A 24,855-nucleotide genomic window follows, 5' to 3' on the forward strand; every position below is an offset into this window, starting at 1 on the left:
CAGAAACTGCCGGAGCACCGGCCCAGCACCGCCGCGTCAGGTGGGCATGCGTCTCTCCCCGACACAGCGGGCGCTCCGAGGGATCAAGCTATGGTGGCGGGCTCCTGGTGCGTCGCCGGGCAGCCAAGGGAGCGCCCTCTGCCACCTCCACCCAGCCCAGCCCTAGAGCCTGCCGCCCGGCCGCGAAGGATGCCCGGGTCACCTGAGCCGCCGCGTCCTGAGAGCGGACAGAGCGTGTGCCAGTGGGCTCCGGGGCCGGCGCGCTGGGGATCCCGGCGCCGGCGCGATCGGCGGGAGACTGCGCCCCGGCAGCCCGGCGGGCCAGCCTCCAGCCCTCCGCAGCCCGCCGAGTAAGTGCAGACCCCCCTCTCCCCGCCGGCCGCTCCGCTCGCTCACCTCGCGTGGACCGCTGCAGCCCGGGCGGTGGCGCGCGGACATGCCCCCGGGGTGCACCCACCGTGCGGTGGCCCCTTCCCGGGCCCCAGGCGCCGTGGTCCGCGCTCCCGAGGGGCGGGGAGCGGACGGGGCGGAGGCGCCGGCGGGGCTGGGGCTGGGGCCCCACGGGCAGCGCGGGAGGCGGAGAGCGTGGCAGGGAAAAGCCCCGCGCTCAGCCTCCGAAAGGCACCGGGGAGTTCAACGCCCCCAGCTCCGCCGTGGACTCTGGCCGGCGGGTGAATGGGATTTATCCCGGGATCCGCTCTACGGGCCGCGGCTTGGCGAGGGGTGAGGGGCCGCCTCGCGGTTATGTAATGGACCTGCCCGCTGTGACCCGAGCCACCTCGCTGCGGACTGCCCGACCCTCCCCGGGAACGGCGGTGCGTTGCCCCTGACCTAACAGGCAGGCAGAGGGGCTCGGTGTTCTCAAAAAGAACTTTCCCCTGCAGGGTCAAAGAGCAAGCCAGCTCTGCTTCAGGAATCCAAGGACTCCCTGAAGTGGACGCTGCAGGGATCTCTGCCCGTGCAGCCCGTCCATTTCACAGCACAGAAAACTGAGGCTCCGACGTGTTTAAAGGGCTGTTTCTTCGAGCTTGAGGACCTAGATTCAACTCTCCCGAAAAGCCGTTACCGTAGGCAAGTTACTTAAATCTCCGAGCTCAGTGTCTCCACCTGTAAAACGACGGTAATAGTGTCCACTTCCTGTGCTTGATGGGAGGACAAAATGAATGAGGCGCAGGAGCCCGGTACGTAACACACCCCAGGAAAACTTACTGCTGTTGCTCGTGCTAAGGTTCGGCCCCTCCGCCCCCGTCGCCCTAAAGTCGGCTGTCCCACGGGCCTGACCAAGGAGCTGCCCCAGGGACCTTCTGTAAATTCCACTTCTTGTCAGGAGCGAAGTCTCTGAACTGAGGAGGTCCGATTCCAGCTTCTTGGGGTCTAGATGCTTGCTACTCCATAGCATCAGCGTCATCTGGGACCTTGCTAGAAATGCAGAATTGCAGGCCCAAGCCCAGAGCCACTTAAAACAAGACTCCCTAGGTGATTTAGTCGGTGGTGCTTCAGAGTTTCACAATGAATCTGACATTTTGGAAAACTTGAGAAGGGGACTAGAAAGTTGTGATGCAGTGGCCACACAATACCTTAGGGTATTTTTAAAAATAGACCAGCAAAGTCCTTCCTCATTTTACATCTGGCTGTTTCTTCCCCTCTTCTCAGTTTCCTGCTCTTTATAAATCTGGATGAGCTCTTTTCACTTGTAAAAGAAAGCTCTAAGTTACCCGAAAGTAAAGGCTAGTGAAGATACCTTTAAGATACACTTTAGAGGGACTCCCTGGTGGTCCAGCGGTTAAGACTCCCCTTCCAACACAGGGCGTAGGTGTTCCCTTCCACAAGTCCTGCAAAATGAGCAAACAAAAAATGCAGCAGAATTTGCAAATAGGACTTGTAAGATAATTCATTAGCATTGAATATGGACTTAAAATGTTGAGGTTGCGGCGAGCCCTGAGCTTTCAACTGTGAAGGTCTTTTGGTTAAAGGCTGGAGTACTTTTTGGTTCAGAAAAATACCTTTCTTAGTTAAACATTGCTTTGGGTGGCTGAGAAGCCCCATTTTCCACTTCAATCATGTAGGGTAACCAGTTGTTTTTAAAAGTTTTGAAAAAGAGGAAGAAACCTCACAGGCTTTCCTCCATCTACATCCCCTGTCATAGAGGCCCCTAGAAAAGCCGAGAGCAGTTCTTTTATTTCTGTCATGAAGTGTTGGTCGGTTGTGTTTGCTTGTTCAGGTTTACCTGGGCTGATCCTATCTCTGACAGAATGATTTTCATCTTTTGAGAGGTGAGTCTTGGTGGATTATTGATGATGGGGTTGATAGAGAAGGTCACTCCCATCTGCCTCCCCCTTCAGGGTCCCCTCCCAGGCAAGGATGGTTCCAAGCGGTGGGTGGTGTGGAGGTCGAGTTGGAGAAGATAGAAAGAGGAAAGTAATCTCCTTTCCGTGAGGCCGGAGGAGCTGGGAAGGAGGGGGACAAACCCCTCTCCTTGCCTTGAAATCTAATGAGGAAAGAAGGGGAAAATGCAGCATTTCTCGTAAAGAGTGCTATCCAATAGAACTTTCTGTAATGGTGGAAATGTTCTGTGTCTGTGCAGTCCAAAATGGCTGTGAAATGTGGCTTTGTCGTTTAGTTGCTAAGTCTGAGACCACAGGGACTCCCCATGGATGCCACCAGGTTCCTCTGTCTGTGGGATTTCCCAGGCAAGAATATTGGAGTGAGTTGCTGTTTTCTTCTCCAGGGGATCTTCCTGGACCAGGGATGGAACCTTTCATCTCCTGCATTAGCAGGTGGTTTCTTTACCAGTGAGCCACCAGGGCGGCCCTAAACGTAGTTATTTACATTTAAATTTTAATCAAAATTCAAGGTTTTTGTGTTTGTCTCTTGTTGCTAGTCCATTGCAGCAATCACACGGCAAGCGCTACGCCAATGTGTAGCTAGTACCATACGGGACAGTATGTCAAACATTTCCTTCATCACAGGAAGTTCTGTTGGACAGCGGTGCCGGGAGGCCAGGATTTTGGTGAGGAAGTGAACCCAGATATTTCACCTTTTCCAAATTCTAGTCAGAATCTCATCTGTCCTCTGGCAAGTGGAGGACCTGATCGTTAAACCTCAGCCATTGACTCCTTATGAGAGTTAGGCTGGAATAACCCATAGAACGTGTTGCTTGCCATGCCCTGCCATAGTAAATGTGCACAAAATCTTAACCAGTATTAATATTTCACAGTTTTAAAAGTTTTGTTATTAGTCAAGTGACCTTTTGCTGACGTGGTCAGCTGCTCTGGTCCCTCAATGACCATCTATAGCTGTGCTCCAGCCCCCTCCGCTAGCTTCTGCCTCCCCTTTGTGAGCTGGGCACTAACCTGTGCTGTTTTGGCCGGGAGGCACAGCCTACTTGGTCAAATCCCTACGATTTGTGCCCAATAAATAACAAATGTGTAAACTAAAGTCACATTGTACCCTGGTTCAGGGGAATCGATTGTCAAATGAGATTCTCAGAAGCGTGACACCTAACGGAACATCCATTATAGAAGGAATTGTTTGTTCCTGTTATTTGCTCAAACAAGGATGTGTGGACTCAGCAGAGAGAAACGAGAACATTGGCTCCAGATAAGTAATATTTGGGGTGTCCACGTCAAGCTGGAAGCTACCAGGAGGTTGGAGGTGGAGGTGGATGGAAACATGAAGCTTTTACCTAAATAGAATTTGAAAGTGTATTTCCATGGCTAATAAGGAATCCAAGGATAAACTGTAAACAGCATTAAAAAGATGCAAGTATTTTATGCTGTCAGGTATGCAAATGAGGGCAGTGCACAGAATGGGAAATCGTGAAATTCTTCACGGAACACCAGGAAACAGCTTTCTGAATAACCGTCTTCTCAAATTCTTTTTCTTTGACTTCTTTAATAAGATCACATCCTGTGGGCACCTTTCAGATTCCACTTTGTGTATTGTCTTCCTTGGTTCCTATTCCATCACATGACTTCTTCTGAAAGTTTTAGAATTCAGCATCTGTTTCTCTGCTTTTCTTTCTTCACCCAAATCCTTACCCCTGCCTTGTCATGGCAGTGACTGAACACCCGCCGTCAGAGGCAGTGCGTTCCCAGTTCTGACCTCTCTCTGAGCCCCCAGGCCCCCAGTGGATATTGTCACTTAAATGTTCCCCACCCCATCATTTCAAATGTTAACCTACCAAGAGCTTGCTAGCTGGGTGACCTTGGGTAAGATGAGTAACAACTCAAAACTTTAGTTTCTTCATTTATGAAACAGCAAAATAGCACCTTCCTTCTAGGACTACCTTGAAGGTTAAATCAGACATATATAAAAAAGAAAAAGAAAAAAAATGAGACATATGTGTGAGTGCCTAGCACAGTAGCTAATGTATTGTTGTTTTTGTCATTTTAGACCCAAAATCGTGTCCGACTCTTTGTGGCCCCATGGACTTTAGCCCGCCTTAGCCTACTCTGTCCATGGGACTTCCCAGGCAAGAAGACTGGAATGGGTTGCCATTCCCTTTCTCAAGGGGTCTTCCTGTGTTGGCAGGCGGTTGCTTTACCACTGAGCCACCTAGGAAGCCAGCTAATGCATAGTAAGTACTTAATCCATGTTAGCAGAATGATTCTCAGTAGCCAAGATATGGAAGCAAACTTTGTATCTGTTGATGGATTAATGGATAAAGAAAATGTGATATATATATATTATTGTCATAATAAAGAAGATCCTGCCACTTGCAACTGTATGGTTGAACTTGGAAAACAATTTGCTATATGAGTAAGCCAGACACAGAAAGACAAATACTGGATAATCTCACTTACATGCGGAGTCTAAAAAATTTAAGTTCATAGAAGCAGAGAATAGAACAGTGGTTGCCAAGGCCTGGGTGCCATGGGAAGTGGGGAGATATTGGCCAAATGGTATAAACTTTTAGTTATAAGATGAGTGAATTCTGGGGATCTAATGTACTTTTGGAGAAGGAAATGGCAACCCACTCCAGTATTCTTGCCTGGAGAATCCCGTGGAGGGAGGAGCCTGGTAGGCTACAGTCCACAGGGGTCGCAAAGAGTCGGACACGACTGAGCTACTTCACTTCAATGTACTTTTGAACTGTGGTGTTAGAGAAGACTCTTGAGAGCCCCTTGGACTGCAAGGAGATCCAACCAGTCCATTCTGAAGGAGATCAACCCTGGGTTTTCTTTGGAAGGAATGATGCTAAAGCTGAAACTCCAGTACTTTGGCCACCTCATGTGAAGAGTTGACTCATTGGAAAAGACTGATGCTGGGAGGGATTGGGGGCAGGAGGAGAAGGGGACGACAGAGGATGAGATGGCTGGATGGCATCACCGCCTTGATGGACATGGGTCTGAGTGAACTCCGGGAGTTGGTGATGGACAGGGAGGCCTGGTGTGCTGCGATTCATGGGGTCACAAAGAGTTGGACACGACTGAGCGACTGAACTGAACTGAACTGAATGTACAGCGTGATGATTATAGTTAACAATACTGTATTTTATAGTGAAATTTGCAAAGTGAGTAGATTGTGAATGTTTTTACCACACACACCAAAAAGGTAATTATGTTATATGTTAGTGGTTTTAGTTAGCTTGATCGCGGTAATTGTTTCACAATGTATACATATATCAAATCATCATGTTGTACACTTCAAAAATGTTTAATTTTTATTTGTCAGTTATACCTCAATAAGTTGAGAGGGGGAATTAAAAATAAAGTAAATGCTAGCTGAAAATACATGGAATACAAACACTCCTCCCCTGATCGCAGGGAGTGTAAGCTGTTCCATGGTAGGAGACGTCCAGGTCTCATTAACCATTCCCCCAACGCTGCCAGAGCGGGAACTCCGGTAAACCTTTTGGAATGAGTAAATGTTAGTTATACCTCACCTTTGTGGTCACCTCTGTGATTCTTCCTCTTTGATTAGTACTTACCACATTTACCCTGAACTAAGTCACCAGCCATGGGCAGGACCGCAACAGCCCCACATCTAACCCAATGCTACCACTTGCTCCCTGCCTCAGGGCTCACGTGCGGCTTGAGAGTTCCCTGACCCAGCTCGGCTGTCTTCTGAGGACACCTGGGATAAGAAAATTTACATGGAGACTGGGAACGAGAGAGTAGCTGCTGGTTTTTCACTCGACTAGATGTGAGGTATGACCCAAAAAACTGGTGAGAAATTCCCTGTGGTCTGGCCACAGACCTTGTGACCTACCCTTTCTTGACCCATAAGATCAGCACACAGGGTCTACTGATGTAAATAACATTGAGCTTCATTTTCCAGTTAATTTCTTCAAAATCTTCCAAATTATTGCTCAAACTTTTATGTCATTTTCCCCCTGAAATATGCATTTGAGTTTAGCATTTTGTATCTCCAAGTCAAATTTAAATAAAATTACGTAATTTTCATCATGTTAAGAGATGTCGTATACCTCCTTTCCTTATCTGAACGGCTGTTGGGAGAGTTGTGAGGAATTTATTGATATTTATTGAGTTTCTTTAATGTCCCCGACTCTGGGTATATAGATTTCCTTCTACCCTCACAGGACTTATTTTCCTACTGAGGGACAGAGCTCAGAGTGGTTAAATAAATTGCTCAATATTATGCAACTAGAAAACTGTGCTGGCATATGAAGCCAGGTCTGTTTACTCTGGGGTAGACTGATTTCGAAAAGAGCTGGTATTCTCCATTCCTGTTTCCATATCCTTTGCAATGTGAATTAGCCCCAACCATCAAGAAGTGGGGCCTTGTTTCCCCAGCCCCGTGAATCAGGGCTGGTCCAGTGACTATTTTAACCAGTGGGAGGGAAGAGTGGTGGGCCAACACTGAGTCTAGACCCTAGGGCCATGCCCCCACTGGCTCTCAGTACCCTTCATCGCCACAAGAATGAGCCTGAGCTAACCTGTTGCAAGATGAGCGAACACATGGAAACAAGCTCAGTCATTTCAGTCACCCCAGCCAAGTCCCCAGACAGCGGGAGAGCCAAGCCAAGATTAGCAAAGCTGGCTGCTAGCCCCGCAGCAGGCTCTGGGTGCACCAGTGAGCCCATCTAGACCAGCTCAGATCAGTAGAACTGCCCTACCAACCTACACAGGCTCAAACATAAAGGTTTCCTAGGCTTCCTATTGTAGGCACTGCGGGGTTGTGGTGGTTTGGCATGCAGCATTATTTAATCAAGAGATAAGTAATATAAATTCACAACATCTGCAGATCTTGTATTTACCTTGTAATAGTATAAGAGAAAAGTTTTTGCAAACATGTCTGTCAGAAGTCTTTCTTCCCCAGGGTTTATCATGCTATTATGCTCTTTTCAGTGACTCAAGAGGGGGGAAAAAAAACACCCTGTTGTGAGCAATATGTTAGAAAAAGGAAAGTATTTGTGTTTAATGGGCCAATTTAATGAGCGATCGAATTGCAAACTGAACTACAGTGTGTGTCTCTTCATTTCTATCATCAGACAAATCCAGCATAAGCAAATCAACCAGTGCTTTTGAGTGTCTAGGCTGTGCGTGGTACAATAGTATTTTAAGACAGGGTTCCTGTCATCAAGGAATTTACAATCTAGTTGAAGTAGAAATGCAAATGAGAGAAGCTGAATAACAATAAAAGATTTCAAAAACACCATCACCACACGCTACCACTTCAGAAAGAGAAGGTGCATGATCATTTTGGTAAAGGAAGTCAATGTTTGCCCTAACTCAGTTGTTGCTGAGCGGTTGCTAGGTTGTGTCCGACTCTCTGCTAGAATTCAGGGGAGAATCTAAATGCTTGGGACAGAAACTAGGTAAATGCTGACTTTACAGGTGGTTCTGGAACTCCTTGGAGCAAGTCAGTGAGCAGATAGGAAGGCCCTCGTGGTAGTGTGAAACTGCAGGTAATAACATTAGCAGTGAGAAAGTGCAAGGTGTGTTTGGCGGTGAGTAAATAAGTCTTTTTGATGAGAACAGGGAAAATCAATAGGACAAAGTGACTGATTAGATAGGGAGTGAAAGAGACAGGACAAGCGCATGTGTCTCCAACGGGGAGGATGGTGATCATTAACAGAGGGGTTAAGAGGTAGCAGTTGGTGGACGATTCAGGATACACGTGGAGCTTGGGGTGGGTGTGAAATACCCATCAGGCTGTTGGAAATCTAGGGCAGGGGCCAGGAGAAAAGGTCAAAGTTAGAGATAAGGCTTGAAAATCTTCAGGGCAAGAGAGCTGAGATGAAACCAGACCAAAAGGACAAGGCCTGGACCTTGCGGAATGCCCGCAATGTCTAGTAGGGAAGATAAGGAAGATGCGTAGCTGACAGCTAAGCAGGATGGAGCAAGTGCTACGTGAGTCACAGAAGAGGGATAACCATTCAGGGCTAAGAGGGGTGTACACAGCAGGACAGAACTTTCTCTTTCAGGAGAAGAGTGAGTGATGATAAGCAGGACCTGCTCCCACATGGCTTCTGGAAGTCATTTGAAGAGGCGCCTGGTTCCAGCTAGACAGCTCACCTGCTAACATCAGAAACACAGTGAAGACCAATTAGACTCTAATTGCCAAAAACAAAAAACAAAAAAAACAAAATCAGCCAGCTTTGTTTGGGACTGATTTACCCTTTTTGACTCTCTCTGTTAATCTTCTTAATGGATTAATTAGCAAGTTCTTCCTTCACCTTTATTCATTTTGATAGATTCAGAAAGTGCAAAGTGAACAAACTATTTGATGAGGACAAAGCCAACCCAAATAGATAAGGCACCAAGGTAAACAAAGAGTGCTCACACCCCCTTTTAGTTTCTATGCTAAAATATCTTAAGTGTTACATAAATTACCATGTACTGACTGGGTGCTGCCGTTTCTGGTTTTTCATCAGAGACACGTTTACACATCCCTATGAATTAGTCTCATGATTATAGGTGACGCCATGACAGCATCATTAAGTGAAGAAAATACAATTCATCCCAGCCACTGGAAGAACCACTCAAAGAGTTTCTAGCAATATAAATAATAGGCATTGGTTATATTTTATTTCAGCAGAATGTGAAGAATAGAAAAGCACAAAGTGAAAAAAAGCCCACATTGGCTTTTATACCTTTGTATAAACTGCTTTCCAGTTGCTTCGAGTGTCTCCAACCAATGCGAGAGTTAGTGAAGGCAGTGTACTTGTAAGCAGACTCATCCCCGTTAACCTGGCATATACCTGCTCCAAGTGAATGCTCCAGAAAAACTGCATGAAGGAACACGGGTACATTCATAATCTTTCCAAACGGTCCAGAGTCCTAAATTTGAGAATCATGACTTAAGTATATACGTATTCCAAGGATAGTTGGAAAGGGGGAAGGCACCCCAGTGGACTGGACCTTCTTTCCCTTTTCTGCCTCTTTAAGTAAAATAGTTCTCTTTTATGGTTTTATTGTATTGCGCTTCCAATTCATTCGATTCATCAAGCCAGAAATCTAAGTTTTCTCTTAGAAGTCTTAAGTAATCTTACCTCCCACATCAATCCATCTGTAAGTCCCGTCAATTATCTCGTCAAAATATAGCTCAAAATCTGCCTCCCCTTTCTCCATTTGCGCTGCCAACACCCTAATCCAGTCTGCAATCTTGTCTTGCTTACTCCTGCTATAGCATCCTAACCCATCTACTTGTTTCTGCTCTAAGCCTCTCTGCCAGTCAGTCCATTCTCATGAGAACACTAAGAAACATTTTCTCAAAACTTAAATTAGGACTTCCCTGGAGGTCGAGTGGGTTTAGAATCCGCCGGCCAACATAGAGGCCATGAGTTCCACCCCTGGTCTGGGAAGATCCCGCATGCTGCAGGGCAGCTAAGCCAGTGTACCAAGCTACTGACTCCATGCGCTACAACTTCTGAAGCCCACGTGCCTAGAGCCCACGCTGGGCAACAAGAGAAGCCGCCACAGTGAGAAGCTGGCCCATTGCAACTAGACAGTAAGCCCCACTTGCCACAACTAGAGAAAGCCGGCACACAGCAGTGAAGATCCAGCACACCCCAGATTAAAAATAAATTAAAAAATGAAACTTAAATTAGATCACATTGCCTCACAGCTTAAAACTTTTCTATGGTTCCCCAAGCACCAGCCTGGGTTCCTCTGACCATGGTCCGTAAGTGTGCCATGCCCCTGCCTGTCTCTGCATCATCTTGTGCCACATTCTATTATTTATGTCTTTTAGCATCAAGCCAAGGAGACAGAGGCTTTTGCTTTTGTCTTTTCTCTTGCCTGGAAAGCTCTTCATCATTTTTTGCAAAGACCTCAGCTTCAATATCCCTTCCCCAGAGGTCTTATCAGACCATTCTAACTTAAACTCAATCATCTCCCTCCTCCATTATTTTCCTTCTTAGCACTTTTTTCCCCCTTCCTAATTTGTTTTGCAACTTTTTGTTGCTGTTTGCTTTCATTTTGTTTGACCTTCAACTAGAAGCTCAGTGAGAATAGGAACTACACCCGTTGTGTTCACCACTGTGCCTGTAAACCTAGCATGGTGCTTGGCATATATTAGGAACTCAGTTATTGGATGAATCAATGGTTAAAAGGAGTCAAAGCTTTCAAGGTGTGGAGTCCCTGAGACAGAGAGAGATGTATTCTTGTTTATCTGTATGTATGCATGTATCAAAGTAAGAAATAAGAGTTGCAGTACTTTGAGGGAGAATGCCAATTGATTATACAACATGCATTATTAATACTTGTTATGGTTATATTAAAACTCATACAAAGCCCATGTAATCTCATTTCCAGAGTTTAGGCTTCCGGCCAAGAACATTATGACAGTCTAGTTTGGCGTTAGCATCATCTGGAGAGGGTCTAAGGCAGGGTTATTGAATTAGATTTGGCTGCTTGCTAAGCAGCACATTGCATTTCCCATCCCCGATGGAGGCGGACGTGGGGGACGAGAGGGCGATGTCATGCTGGGAGAGTGGGAGTGGGTGAGGATGATGAGAACGACCTCTCAGCTCCCTTCCAACTGCTTCTGATTCTTCCATTCCAGCTGAGCCAAGTCAGCCTAGTTAAACAGTTACGGAGGGCCTTCTGTATGCCAGGAACTGAGCTGGGATCATGACCGTGAACAATGTAGATACCCACTCTGCCTTCACAGGATCTGGAGATGGTCAACGGGAGGTGAGCACGACTTGGCAAAACTAGATGGTGACATCAGTCAGTACTTGGCTGTCCTCTTAGAATGTCAGTTTGGCACAAGTATTAGCCGTGTAGTGAACAATAAAAAGAAACTATTTCTTTTTTTAAAAAAAATAGCACTTTCTTGAGTGGTGTAGAATATTTTAATCCCCAGTTCCATGAAATGACCACTGGACGCATTTGAAATGGCCCCGGAATTTGAAATCTCAGCTGCCTTCTCTTGAATGTTCCTTCATCCCCTCATTTGTTGGAGCGCTTTCACCATAGCTACATGTTTATTGTATTTCCTGGGTGATACTGAGCCATTTTCTCCTTAATTTAATAGTAAAATCCGTATGCACGTCTCTTATTAGATTTATGAAATAATAGAATTCTGACTTGCCCAGAATCTCATGATATGCAATCCTGCAGCTGTTTTCCAGTACCCTGTTGTGTTTACAGTTACCCACTCACATTTGATGGAACACCATGGTGCCAGTTTGTAACCCATGCCAGCTGGAGTAGTGCGCCTTTTATTTTCTGATTAGCCCCTCTGCAGTCATCATCGTTTTCCATATTAGGTAGTATATTCATTGTTAGTATAACTCATACTCTTCTGAATTGTCTCAGCACCAACATCGCCAAGTAGCTGGCTCTTTTCACACCTACCTTTTTGAAGCACACTATTGACTTATTTATTTGGCTGCACCAGGTATCTGTTGCAGCTTGCAAACTCCTAGTTTCGGCATGTGGGATCTAGTCCCCAGACCGGGATCGAACCCGGGCCCCCTTCACTGGGAGCACAGAGTCTTAGTCACTGAACATCAGGGAAGTCCGACACCTACCTTTTATTTAAAGTTGACAATAGTTGTCTGACTAGTTGCCAGATGTTTCCTCTACTTTTTTCAGCTATTTTATGACTTAGAGGAAAAAAAAAATTACGGATTATGTGATGTTGTTGGGCAAGTCATTAAATTCTCTGGGCCTGCTATTTCATCTGTAAAACTGAAGGATTTAATTAGGTTAGAGGTTAAATTACTGGAGGGTAGGCAAATTTAGCTCTCAGGTGGCTTGAAATGGCCTTCACAACATTTAGATCAATTCACTGACAGCTGTCTCAAATTGAGAGATTTCCTATAAAACTCCATGTTTCTAGCTTCTGTTTGAAAGAGCATCATCTGAATTCCCTTGAAATGTCTGGCTCCAGAGACTCGCTGCCTCTGTCTCAAATCCTCACATTTTCACTAATGACAAGGGAGGAAGCCACTGCTAACCTTTTGCATTTCTTTTCTGAGGGCACCTGAAGATGGTTACGCCCCATGCCCTGTTCCTGCTGAAATCTAACAGGAGATTTAGAAGAACCAGGCTCAGAAAGGGAAGCTCTCCTGACAGCCTGGAAAATTCCTTGAGGAAAGAGAAACAGAGACCTCACCTATACGACCGCCTTTGGCCACTGTTCATGCTGTGACCTTGCATTGCTCAGTATTCATCATGGCTCTGGTTGAATGCATTTGTTTAAAAAAATATTTGGGGTGTGGGGAGGTAGGTTGGAGAAACTGCTGCCTTTGCAGGGGACACAAGAGACACGGGTTCGAGCCCTGGGTTGAGAAGATCCCCTGAAGTAGGAAATCGCAACCCGCTCCAGTACTTGCCTGGAAAATCCCACTGACCGAGGAACCTGATGGGCTACAGTCCATGGGGCTGCAAAGAGTCAGACAAGACTGACCGCGCATGCACACGTGCGCGCACACACACACACACACACACACACTCACTCACTCGCTCACTAAGGGTGAGGACAAAAGGGTTTTTCTTGCCCCCTTGTCCCTTCTGGTTCTCTGAACCCACTTTCCCTAGAGCAGTTTTTTCTGTCTGCTAACGTTAGGGGAAGGTGTGTGTGTGTGTGTGTGTCAAGGGGAGCCAGTCTTGTTTGGGTTTTTTAAAAAAAAGAAAATTCTGGCCTGAACTGCTGAGGAGAGAGTAGTCTTTAAGTTGGACACCTGCTCTTCACCTAATCGCAGTCCCCACCTGGCCCATTTTATTTATTTATCCATCTGGTCTCTTTAGTCATCTGAGTTCCCACTAGGAAATCTCTAAATCCTCCTGCATCTTAATAAATCTAATCATTTTAAGATATTCTTTCAAAGGAGTCTAACCTCTGCAGGCAGGTATATCCCTCCCTCCCTCTCCTGACAAGAGTATTACCAGTCTAAACACAAAGATACAATCCCTGTCTGGGTTCCAGCAAATCCCCAGAAAAATCCCTAGCACATAGAAGTATTCAGTAAATATTTGTGGAATGAAGTATTCAGGATTAGCGATTAACTTTGGAAAGGATCTATGGTGATTAACAGAGCAAATTAGTGTTTAAGAGGACCCAGACAACCACCTTAATTGCAATCTCATTGTATTTTATGTTACCCAGTAGAGACGGATAGCCAGCTTAAAATGCTTTATTTAAATATTTTCTTGTTGTGCAGTCTCTTGGTCGTATCTGACTCTTCGTGACCCATGGACTGCAGCGAGCCAGCTTCCCTATCCTTCATTATCACTCCCTATTAACAGGTCCTGAGTACAAATCCAGTCAGGCTTCTAGGTTTTAATTTTATTTCTACAGAAGGATAGGTATATATTCCAGGCAGTAATGAAGAAAAACAATAAGCCTGAGTCTTAAAGAAATAATGACTTTGCTTCTTTTGCTAAGATAGTCTTTAAAAATAAGCTCTGTGAGCTAGAACAAATAATTTCACGATTTGTATGGAAATACAAAAAACCTCGAATAGCCAAAGCAATCTTGAGAAAGAAGAATGGAACTGGAGGAATCAACCTGCCTAACTTCAGGCTCTACTACAAAGCCACAGTCATCAAGACAGTATGGTACTGGCACAAAGACAGAAATATAGATCAATGGAACAAAATAGAAAGCCCAGAGATAAATCCACACACCTATGGACACCTTTTCTTTGACAAAGGAGGCAAGAATATACAATGGAGAAAAGACAATCTCTTTAACAAGTGGTGCTGGGAAAACTGGTCAACCACTTGTAAAAGAATGAAACTAGAACACTTTCTAACACCATACACAAAAATAAAATCAAAATGGGTTAAAGATCTAAACGTAAGACCAGAAACTATAAAACTCCTAGAGGAGAACATAGGCAAAACACTCTCCAACATAAATCACAGCCGGATCCTCTATGACCCACCTCCCAGAATATTGGAAATAAAAGCAAAAATAAACAAATGGGACCTAATTAAAATTAAAAGCTTCTGTACAACAAAGGAAACTCTAAGCAAGGTGAAAAGACAGCCTTCAGAATGGAAGAAAATAATAGCAAATGAAGCAACTGACAAAGAACTAATCTCAAAAATATACAAGCAACTCCTGCAGCTCAATTCCAGAAAAATAAATGACCCAATCAAAAAATGGGCCAAAGAACTAAACAGACATTTTTCCAAAGAAGACATACAGATGGCTAACAAACACATGAAAAGATGCTCAACATCACTCGTTATCAGAGAAATGCAAATCAAAACCACAATGAGGTACCACTTCACACCAGTCAGAATGTCTGCGATCCAAAAGTCTACAAGCAATAAATACTGGAAAGGATGTGGAGAAAAGGGAACCCTCTTACATGATTGGTGGGAATGCAAACTACTACAGCCACTATGGAGAACAGTGTGGAGATTCCTTAAAAAACTGGAAATTGAACTGCCTTATGACCCAGCAATCCCACTACTGGGCATACACACCAAGGAAATCAGAATTGAAAGAGACATGTGTACCCCAATGTTCATCACAGCACTGTTGATAATAGCCAGGACATGGAAGCTACCTAAATGTCCATCAGCAGACGAATGGATGAGAAAGCTGTGGTACATATACACAATGGAGTATTACTCAGCCATCAAAAGAATACATTTGAATCAGTGCTAGTGAGGTGGATGAAACTGGAGCCAATTAGAGAGTGAAGTAAGCCAGAACGATAAACACCAATACAGTATACTAATGCATATATATGGAATTTCAAAAGATGGTAATGATAACCCTGTATGTGAGACAGCAAAAGAGACATAGATGTATAGAACAGTCTTTTGGACTCTGTGGGAGAGGGCGAGGGTGGGATGATTTGGGAGAATGGCATTGAAACATGTACACTAACATATATGAAACAAATCACCAGTCCAGGTTCGATGTATGATACAGGATGCTTGGGGCTGGTGCACTGGGATGACCCAGAGGGATGGGATGGGGAGGGAGGTGGGAAGGGGTTCAGGATTGGGAACACGTGTACACCCGTGGCAAATTCATGTTGACATATGGCAAAACCAATACAATATTGAAAAGTAATTAGCCTCCAAAAAAAAATAATAAAACTTTTGACTTTTTATCAAAAAAAAAAAAAAAAAAGCTCTATGAAAATCAGGTTTCTTAATGGCGCCAGGGCAGGGATAAGTGGCTGAACACTGCCCCCTTGTGGTTAGTATTAAAACTTACAACCTACACTTGGGCTGAAACTCCAATACTTCGGCCCTCTGATGCGAAGAACTGACTCACTGGAAAAGCCCCTGATGCTGGGAAAGATTGAAGGCACGAGAAGAGGATGACAGAGGACGAGATGGTTGGATGGCATCACCGACTAGATGGATGTGAGTTTGAACAAACTCCAGGAATCGGTGATGGACAGAGAAGCCTGGCATGCTTAAGGCCATCGGGTAGCAAAGAGTCGGATACGACTGAGCGACTGAACTAAAGTGCCTGCACAGATACAGAGAACAAACTAGTAGAGGTTACCAGAAAGAAGAGGGTATGCAGAGGGACAAGTTAGGGGTAGGAGATTAAGAAATATGAACTCCCATGTATGAAATAAATAAGCAACAAGGATAAATTGTACAACACAGGGAAACATAGCCACTATTTTGTAATTATTTTAAGTGGATATAACCTATAAAAATCAGATTTATGATATTCTTTGCAGCCAAAGATGGAGATGCTCTATACAGTCAGCAAAAACAAGACAGGAGCTGACTGTGGCTCAGATCATGAACTCCTAATTGTCAAATTCAGACTTAAATTGAACAAAGTAGGGAAAACCACTACATGGTATGACCTAAATCAGATCCCTTATGATTATTCAGTGGAAGTGAGAAATAGATTTAAGGGCCTAGATCTGATAGATAGAGTGCCTGATGAACTATGGAATGAGGTTCATGACACTGTACAGGAGACAGGGATCAAGACCATCCCCATGGAAAAGAAACGCAAAAAAGCAAAATGGCTGTCTGAGGAGGCCTTACAAATAGCTGTGAAAAGAAGTGAAAAGCAAAGGAGAAAAGGAAAGATATTCCCATTTGAATTTAGAGTTCCAAAGGATAGCAAGGAAAGATAAGAAAGCCTTCCTCAGCGATCAATGTAAAGAAATAGAGGAAAACAACAGAATGGGAAAGACTAGAGATCTCTTCAAGAAAATTAGAGATACCAAGGAAACATTTCATGCAAAGATGGGCTCGATAAAGGACAGAAATGGTAGGAACCTAACAGAAGCAGAAGATGTTAAGAAGAGATGGCAAGAATAAACAGAAGAACTATAAAAAAAGATCTTCACAATCCAGATAATCACAATAGTGTGATCACTCACCTAGAGCCAGACATCCTGAAATGTGAAGTCAAGTGGGCCTTAGGAAGCATCACTACGAACAAAGCTAGTGGAGGTGATGGAATTCCAGTTGAGCTGTTTCCAATCATGAAAGATAATGCTGTGAAAGTGCTGCACTCAATATGCCAGCAAATTTGGAAAACTCAGCAGTGGCCACAGGACTGGAAAAGGTCAGTTTCATTCCAATCCCAAAGAAAGACAATGCCAAAGAATGTTCAAACTACCACACAATTGCACTCATCTCACACACTAGTAAAGTAATGCTCAAAATTCTCTAAGCCAGGCTTCAGCAATACGTGAACTGTGAACTTCCTGATGTTCAAGCTGGTTTTAGAAAAGGCAGAGGAACCAGAGATCAAATTACCAATATCCGCTGGATCATCGAAAAAGCAAGAGAGCTTTTAGAAAACATAGAAAAAATAGAAAAATAGAAAAACATCTATTTCTGCTTTATTGACTATGCCAAAGCCTTTGACTGTGTGGATCACAACAAACTGTGGAAAATTCTGAGAGAGATGGGAATAGCAGACCACCTGACCTGCCTCTTGAGAAACCTATATGTAGGTCAGGAAGCAACAGTTAGAACTGGACATGGAACAACAAACTGGTTCCAAATAGGAAAAGGAGTACGTCAAGGCTGTATGTTGTCACCCTGCTTATTTAACTTCTATGCAGAGTACATCATGAGAAATGCTGGGCTGGAAGAAGCACAAACTGGAATCAAGATTGCCAGGAGAAATATCAATAACCTCAGATATGCAGATGACACCACCCTTACGGCAGAAAGTGAAGAGGAATTAAAAGCCTCTTGATGAAAGTGAAAGAGGAGAGTGAAAAAGTTGGCTTAAAGCTCAACATTCAGAAAACAAAGGTCATGGCATCTGGTTTCCCATCACTTTATGGGAAATAGATGGGGAAACAGTGGAAATAGTGTCAGACTTTATTTTTCTGGGCTCCAAAATCACCACAGATTGTGATTGCAGCCATGAAATTAAAAGACACTTACTCCTTGGAATGAAAGTTATGACCAACCTAGATAGCACATTCAAAAGCAGAGACATTATTTTGCCAACAAAGGTCTGTCTAGTCAAGGCTATGGTTTTCCATTGGTCATGTATGGATGTGAGAGTTGGACTGTGAAGAAAGCTGAGCACTGAAGAATTGATGCGTTTGAACTGTGGTGTTGGAGAAGACTCTTGAGAGTCCCTTGGACTGCAAGGAGATCCATCCAATCCAACGTAAAGGAGATCAGTCCTGGGTGTTCTTTGGAAGGACTGATGCTGAAGCTGAAACTCCAATACTTTGGCCACCTCATGTGAAGGGTTGACTCATTGGAAAAGACCCTGATGCTGGGAGGAATTGGGGGCAGGAGGAGAAGGGGACGACCGAGGATGAGATGGCTGGATGGCATCACCGATTCAATGGACTTGAGTTTGGGTAAACTCCGGGAGATGGTGATAGACAGGGAGGCCTGGCATGCTGAAGTTCATGGGGTCACAAAGAGTTGGACACAACTGAGCGACTGAACTGAATCTATAAAAATATTGAATTACTATGTTGTACACCGAAAACTAATATACTACTGTAGATCAGCTATCTTTCAAATTAATTAATTAATTAAAAGTTCAGTCCGGAAAGATTTTAAAGAAAGAATGCTTCAGTATTTGGAAAGTACTCATAAGTAATCTCAGAGAAGAGATTGAAGAAACTGTCTCACTGACTTTAAAATAAACTATCAATGTCAACTATCAGACCAGCTGACAACACTGGATGGAGAGCAAAGATTTTAGACATTTTTAACTACATCATAAAACTCACCAACTAGTATGTATTGAACATCTGGATGGAAGTCACTGGGATGAAGGTGGTGAATAAGATCATGGCGTTCTGAGGAAGAATTTCACAGCCCTAAGTTTGGACGGTTCTCTGTAGGGTTTAATTGCTCATACTCCTTTGTAAGACCAGGAGCTTTGTGACGGCAGCAACCCTTCCTTCAAAGCCTAACTGTCCTAAACCCCAGGCCTCAAGGTCATCAAAGAGTTGATACCACTTTGCCTCATCTGTTATTGAGAACTAGTTCAATATTGATAATAATACCTAACATTCTGAGAAATATATACATATGCCATGCACGTATCTATGTGTTCTACATCCATTCACTGATTCTGTCTGCATAGTGACCCAGTGTAGTGAATATCTGTACGGTCTCATCTCACAAGTGAGTAAAGCCATAGAAAGGATACTCTGCTCCTATGCACCCACTGGTGAACTGGGGAACGCTGACTACTCTGTCATGCTGTCTCTTGATGACAAAAGCTAGCCCAAGGGCCTCCAAAATTCTGCAGGTTGCGTGTTGTGCAGGGTTGTCACCCAAGAGAACTTGGGGACAACCATCCAGTCCACCTTCAGCTTGCCAACTGTAGCCCTGGAGGGCTGCATCTGCCCACAGGGGTCTTTTCCTAATTAGCACAGCGGTGCTGGGAGCCAGGTACTGAGTTGAGCGCTTTGTGTGTATTATCTTGTCTCATCCATTTGTCTCCAAGCCTCTGCCTGTTCTGTTTTCAAGATCCCCGTGCTCCCTGCCCATGCAGAGAATTCTGTATCGCTTACATTTTAAGAAATTTAGGGCACACGAATCATTTGTAGACCAACCTCTGAATACCACCTACTTGCTTTGATTTTTATCTGTCAAAAGATGCTACAGATGTTAACTGCTTGGGAAGCTTCAATTAAGCAACCAGGTCAACGAGGGGAGAATGGGTAATTTTGAAAGGCGCTGTTAATAATTTAAAACATAAACTATTTTAAACCTATATTTTGTGCATCTTTGGTAGCAGTATTTGTATCTAGTAATTTGTTCATTTTGCATCCAACTAACACTCTCTTTTTTGTTTGGTAGGCTGGGTTTTTTTGTTTTTGTGTTTGATAGGCACTAAATTTGGTAGTGAGAATTCAATACAGAATAAAATTATTGTTATGCTAGAGAAAATCCTAGTCAAATAAAGGAGAACTATAGGAAATAGAGCTTCCCTTGTGGCTCAGCTGGTAAAGAATGCGCCTGAAATGCAGGAGACCTGGGTTTGATCCCTGGGTTGGGAAGATCCCCTGGAGAAGGGAAAGGCAACCCACTCCAGTAGTCTGGCCTGGAGAATTCCATGGACTGCATATAGTCCATGGGGTCGCAAAGAGTCGGATACAACTGGGTGACTTTGACCCTATACACTCTCTTTAGGAAATGGAACTTATTTGTCATTGTATATTTAAGGGTTATTATGTGTCAACTGGGCACTAAAGGTATAAAGAAGCTCTAAATTATTACCGCCAGAGAGGACAAATCCTTCTCATCCAAAATATATTTCCATCAAGTCAAAGTTACCTCTTATAACTAAACAAATTAGGAGTATCCAGCACAAAGTTCACTTACTTAAACGTGCTAGAATTCGTCACAGAATCTTCTCAGACCATTCTCTCCAAATAATCTCAGAAAGATACTCAAAGTGGAGTTGCTTTTTAAACTTAAAATTCATGAGAAGCCTTGAGCGTAATTACATTGACTACCTTACCGAAAATAACAATTGTATGCATTACATAAGCACCAATGAGTACGAATCTTTAAGTCCTCAAAATTAGTCACAATTAGCAGTGTTTCCCAGATCACAATGTACTTTCACAGACATTTTTATTTGATACTCATAAAATCCCATAAGGAACTTTTAATCTACTTTCATCTCTTTCTAGAGGATTAAGCAAGCCCAGTGAGATTTGCCCATGTTCCTTTAGGTAATAGGTAGAGCCAGGTGTATAATCAAACCAACTATTGTGTAGATTTCACAATGACATTACAAAATCCCGCCATCATATTTTGTTATTCCTGTCTTGACAGGGTTTTTATCATTTACTGCCAGCTTGACGAACAGATTCAAGCTACAATAATTCAGTAAGAAATAGATATTTCAAAACACATCTGAAAAGTAGTATCTACTTCCACAGAAGCCAGTGTTACTTGTAACAGCTTAGAATGGCCAGATTCACGGCCTATTGTATGTTGTGGTGTCAAAGCATCCATAGTGGCTGATTCATTAGAAGTCAGTTGGCTTTGCAGTGAACGTAGTTCTTGAACTGATACGGTTGCACAGTTTAATTTCACTAATACTGGGACAGACCAGGAAATTCCCAAAAGAGCAATGCCATCTAGTGGTAAAATCAGGCAGATGGCCATATACCTCCAATAATTTGCAAATAAAATATATAGAGTAACTTAGTTAACCGTGAAAAGGAATGAATTCTCATACTCTGAATTCTTTCCAGAAGGCTCTCAGTTGACTTTTCCCACATCCACTCAGAGTAATCACTGTCTATGGTAGTGATAGCCTCATGGAATGTATCAGTCAAAACGCCTCCTTGATCTCCGGGCTGCAGAATGGATGTTGTGTCACAGTGTGAAACAATATTAATCTCTTTATACATATACATCAAAGAGCTTGGATGACTGGTGTCTTGTCAATGAGCAGTAATATTGTGAAAGGAATCTTTTTTTCTGAAGAAGTAGTTTTTAACAATGGGCTTAAAATATTCAGTAAACCATGTTGTCAGCATATGTACTATCATCCAGGCTTGCTGTTCCGTTTACAGAGCATAGGCAGAGCAGACTTCGCGTGGTTCTTAAGGGCTCCAGGATTCTGGAATGGTAAATGAGCGTTGGCTCTGACTTACTGTTATCAGCCGCCTTAGCCCCTAACAAGAGGGTCACCCTCTCCTTTGACGCTATGCAGTCAAACATCGGCTTCTCCTCTCTAGCTGTGAAGGTTCTAGATGGCACTCTCTTCCAACAGAAAGCTATTTCAGCTACACCGAAAATCTGTCGTTTAGTGTAGCCACCTGCATTCCTTATCACAGCTCACTCTTCTGGAGGACTTGCTGCAGCTTCTGCATCAACTCTCGCTGTTTTGCCTTGCTGCTGCTTTATGTTATAGAGATGGCTTTTCCCCCTTAAACTTCATGACCCAATCCCTGCTAACTCCAGACTCCTCTTCTGCAGCTTCCTTATCTCTCTCAACCTTCACAGAATTAAAGAGAGTTAGGTCCTTGCTCTGGTCTAGGCTTTGGCTTAAGGGAATGTCGGGGCTGGTTTGATTTTCTATCGAGATCACTAAAACTTTCTCCATGTCAGTAATTAGACTGTTTCACTTTTTTTTTTTTTAATCATTCCTGTGTTCACTGTAGTAACACTTTTAATTTTCTTTAAGAACTGTTCTTGGCAGGGCGGGAGGGGTAAACTGGGAGATTGGGGTTGACATATACACATTTGTATATATAAAACAGACAGCTAGTAAGAACCTGCTGTATAGCACAGGGAACTCTACTCAATACTCTGTAATGGCCTATACTGGAAAAGAATCTTTTTAAAAAGAGTGCATATATATATATGTATGTACATGTATAACTGATTCACTCAGCTTTCAACATGCCTCCTTCATTAAGCTTAATTACGTCTAGCTTTTGATTTAAAGTGAAAGGTGTGTATCTTTGGGGCATTCCCTGGCAGTCCAGTGGTTAAGGCTCTGCACTTTCACTGCTGAGGGCCTGGGTTCAATCCCTGATCAGGGAACTAAGATCTCACAAGCTGCATGGCGGGAAAAAAATGAAGTGAGAAACGGGCATCTCTTCCTGTCACTTGGAGGCCACTGTAGGATTGATGATTGGCCTAATTTCAATATGGCCAATGGAAACATTATGGAATGTTTCATAGGAACAGGGAGGCCCAAGGAGACGGGGAGCAATGGGAAATGGCCAGTCGTTAGAGCAGTCAGAACACATGCAACATTTTTTGATAAGGTTCTCGGTGCCCCCAAAACAATTACAATAGTAACATCAACGATCAGTGTCAACAGATCACTGTAACAAATATAATAATTTTAAAAGTTTGAAGTGTTGTGAGGATTACCAAAATGAGACACAAAGACATCAAATGAGCAAATTCTGTTGGGAAAATGGCACAGCTCGACTTGCTCAGTGCTGGGTGGCCACAAACCTGTAGTTCTTAAAAAATGCAACTCCTGTGAAGTGCAATAAAGCGAAGCACAAGAAAACCAAGTGCGCTTGTACCCTGCCTCCTGGAGAAGAGCAGCACGCTTCACGGCGGGGCCCAGGGCAGGGGGGCCGTGCAGGGAGCCTCCCAGAGAAGTTGGTTTCAGAGCTGGAGTTTGATGGAAACCAACACACTGTGCAGAGAACTCAGCTTAAATTTAAACAGGCTGCCATGAAGTCCAATCAGTGCAGCAGTGTGCGTCTTGTTGGTGCCTCTTCTAGCAGCGAGACCCAGGTGCTCATATTCTAAAAGGAGCTCTCACCTGTCAGCAGCAGACACAGCTGAACGTGACCTCTCACACTCCGCGTGCTGAGAGCCGAGGGCAGCTCTTTCATAACCTTCTCTTGAACTTCAGACTTATTCTTCCCATGCATATTTTATATTTCTCATAAATATAAAAATATTTTTATATTTCTAATATGCATCCATAATTAACACATGAATTAATAATGAATTAATAATGAATTAATTAATCCATAATTAATACATGGAAATGATATATTTCCATGAGTACCTATAAATGCAAATAGGAAAAACTTGGCAGTGTATGTACTGAACTGCCATCAGTGCTTCCCTTTGGGGAGACAGGAAGAGTGGAAAAGGGGAAACAGGTAACTATCTGATGTGTTATTGAATGATTACATGGAGGTTGTGTTATTTTTATAATTTTTAAGTTGGCAAAACAAATGTGATTTATACTTCTTAAATTCATTTTATTGAAGTATATACTTGATTTACAATGTTGTGTCAATTCCTGGTGTAAAGTGATTCAGTTATACACATATATATGTACCATTGTTTGCATCTGCTAATCCCAAACTTCCACGCCATCCCTCCCCTACCCTCATTCCCTTGGCAACCACTGGTCTGTTCTCTGTGAGTCTGTTTCTGTTTCATAGGTGAGTTCATTCGTGTCCTGTTTTAGACTCCACACATAAATGATGTCATATGGTATTTGTCTCTTGCTGACTTCACTCAGGAAGCTATATTCAATATCTTACAATAACCTATAATGGGAAAGAACTTTTAAAAGTGCATATATATATACATATATATATATCTATATCACTTTGCTGTACTTTGTTATTTTGAGATAACATTGTAAATAAAACTGTACTTCCAATTTAAAAGAAACAAAAAGGCTGAGGAAAGACTAGTTGAAGGAAACATTCAGTTGTTCAAGATCTGCTGAGAACCTGTTAATACCAGGTTCCAGATCCTGTGCTGAATTTTAGAACGTTTACGATTCTGCCACGAGGCGGCCTTTTGGATCGTTAATAGCTGACGTTGCCAGAGAGACGCTGGGGCCTTGCATTTTGCCTCCACACAGCCTTCCGTCCCGAATTGTCCCAGTGTGGGGATGTGTGCCAGCTGTAAGTCTCCAGAGACTCAGAAAACGAAGTAAGCCTCCTGACGGTATGAGAGAGCTGGAAAGAGAGGGGAAGGGAGAACCCTGTGGGTACCTCCCGCTCAGGCTCACTCCCCTCAACAGATGCACACATCTCCAGAGTCACGATTTCTGAGTTAGTGTCCCTGAACAGCTCTGTGCTCCCCTGAGGACAGAGGAAAAGAGGGTAAATTATGGTCCCTCAAACTTCAAAGCAGCAACATTTTCAGGAAGTTCAAATGGTCTACTTCTGCCAGTAACAGGGTGCCAATATAGGCCTGCCATCTGTTCTGAATTCTGGCTGCCACAACTGCTACATATCTTAAATAAATATTTAAACCAGCTGCCAAGATGAAATTTTGTTAATAGTACACTTGTAAAGCATCTAATTTCAAGTATGATATGGAAAAGAAGTATGAAGAGTTTTTAAACGGCTAGAAAAAACATTGAGTAGAATGGAATGCAAAGGTCAGTTCCAGGCTTATTTGGTTTCCTCACTAAACCAGAAAAGTTTGCCCTTCCTAATCATGCCAGCCGGCTCTTTGAGTTAGTGTGTGTTATTAATCACCATCATAACTCCGACTTAAACACAAAAATGTGTGGCGGTCATGTGATTGG

At 43.5% G+C, this 24,855-nt stretch overlaps 1 protein-coding gene and 1 long non-coding RNA gene across 18 annotated transcripts in view; one reads left to right on the top strand and one right to left on the bottom strand.

The window, feature by feature from the left end:
• SLC16A12 (solute carrier family 16 member 12) overlaps window positions 1-3,391 on the bottom strand; it is a 102,788-nt gene extending 99,397 nt beyond the window's left edge. For 7 of the 16 annotated variants that reach the window (XM_060404956.1, XM_060404953.1, XM_060404974.1 and 4 more), the window contains exon 1: window positions 397-677. The gene's annotated coding sequence lies outside the window, so the exon portion shown is untranslated. Of the gene's footprint in view, window positions 1-396; window positions 678-1,209 lie in introns of those variants that run through there. The other 9 variants (XM_060404976.1, XM_060404965.1, XM_060404981.1 and 6 more) reach the window with 4 other exon arrangements.
• Window positions 864-24,855, top strand: part of LOC114110280 (uncharacterized) — a 31,238-nt gene continuing 7,246 nt past the window's right edge. Inside the window, exons 1-2 of one of the 2 annotated variants that reach the window (XR_009598096.1) lie at window positions 864-1,181; window positions 2,222-6,152. This is a non-coding gene — a long non-coding RNA (uncharacterized LOC114110280). Of the gene's footprint in view, window positions 6,153-24,855 lie in introns of both variants that reach the window. The other variant, XR_003586583.3, reaches the window with a different exon arrangement.

The sequence above is a fragment of the Ovis aries genome, chromosome 22 (genome assembly GCF_016772045.2).
Source record: "Ovis aries strain OAR_USU_Benz2616 breed Rambouillet chromosome 22, ARS-UI_Ramb_v3.0, whole genome shotgun sequence".
Taxonomy (NCBI): domain Eukaryota; kingdom Metazoa; phylum Chordata; class Mammalia; order Artiodactyla; family Bovidae; genus Ovis; species Ovis aries.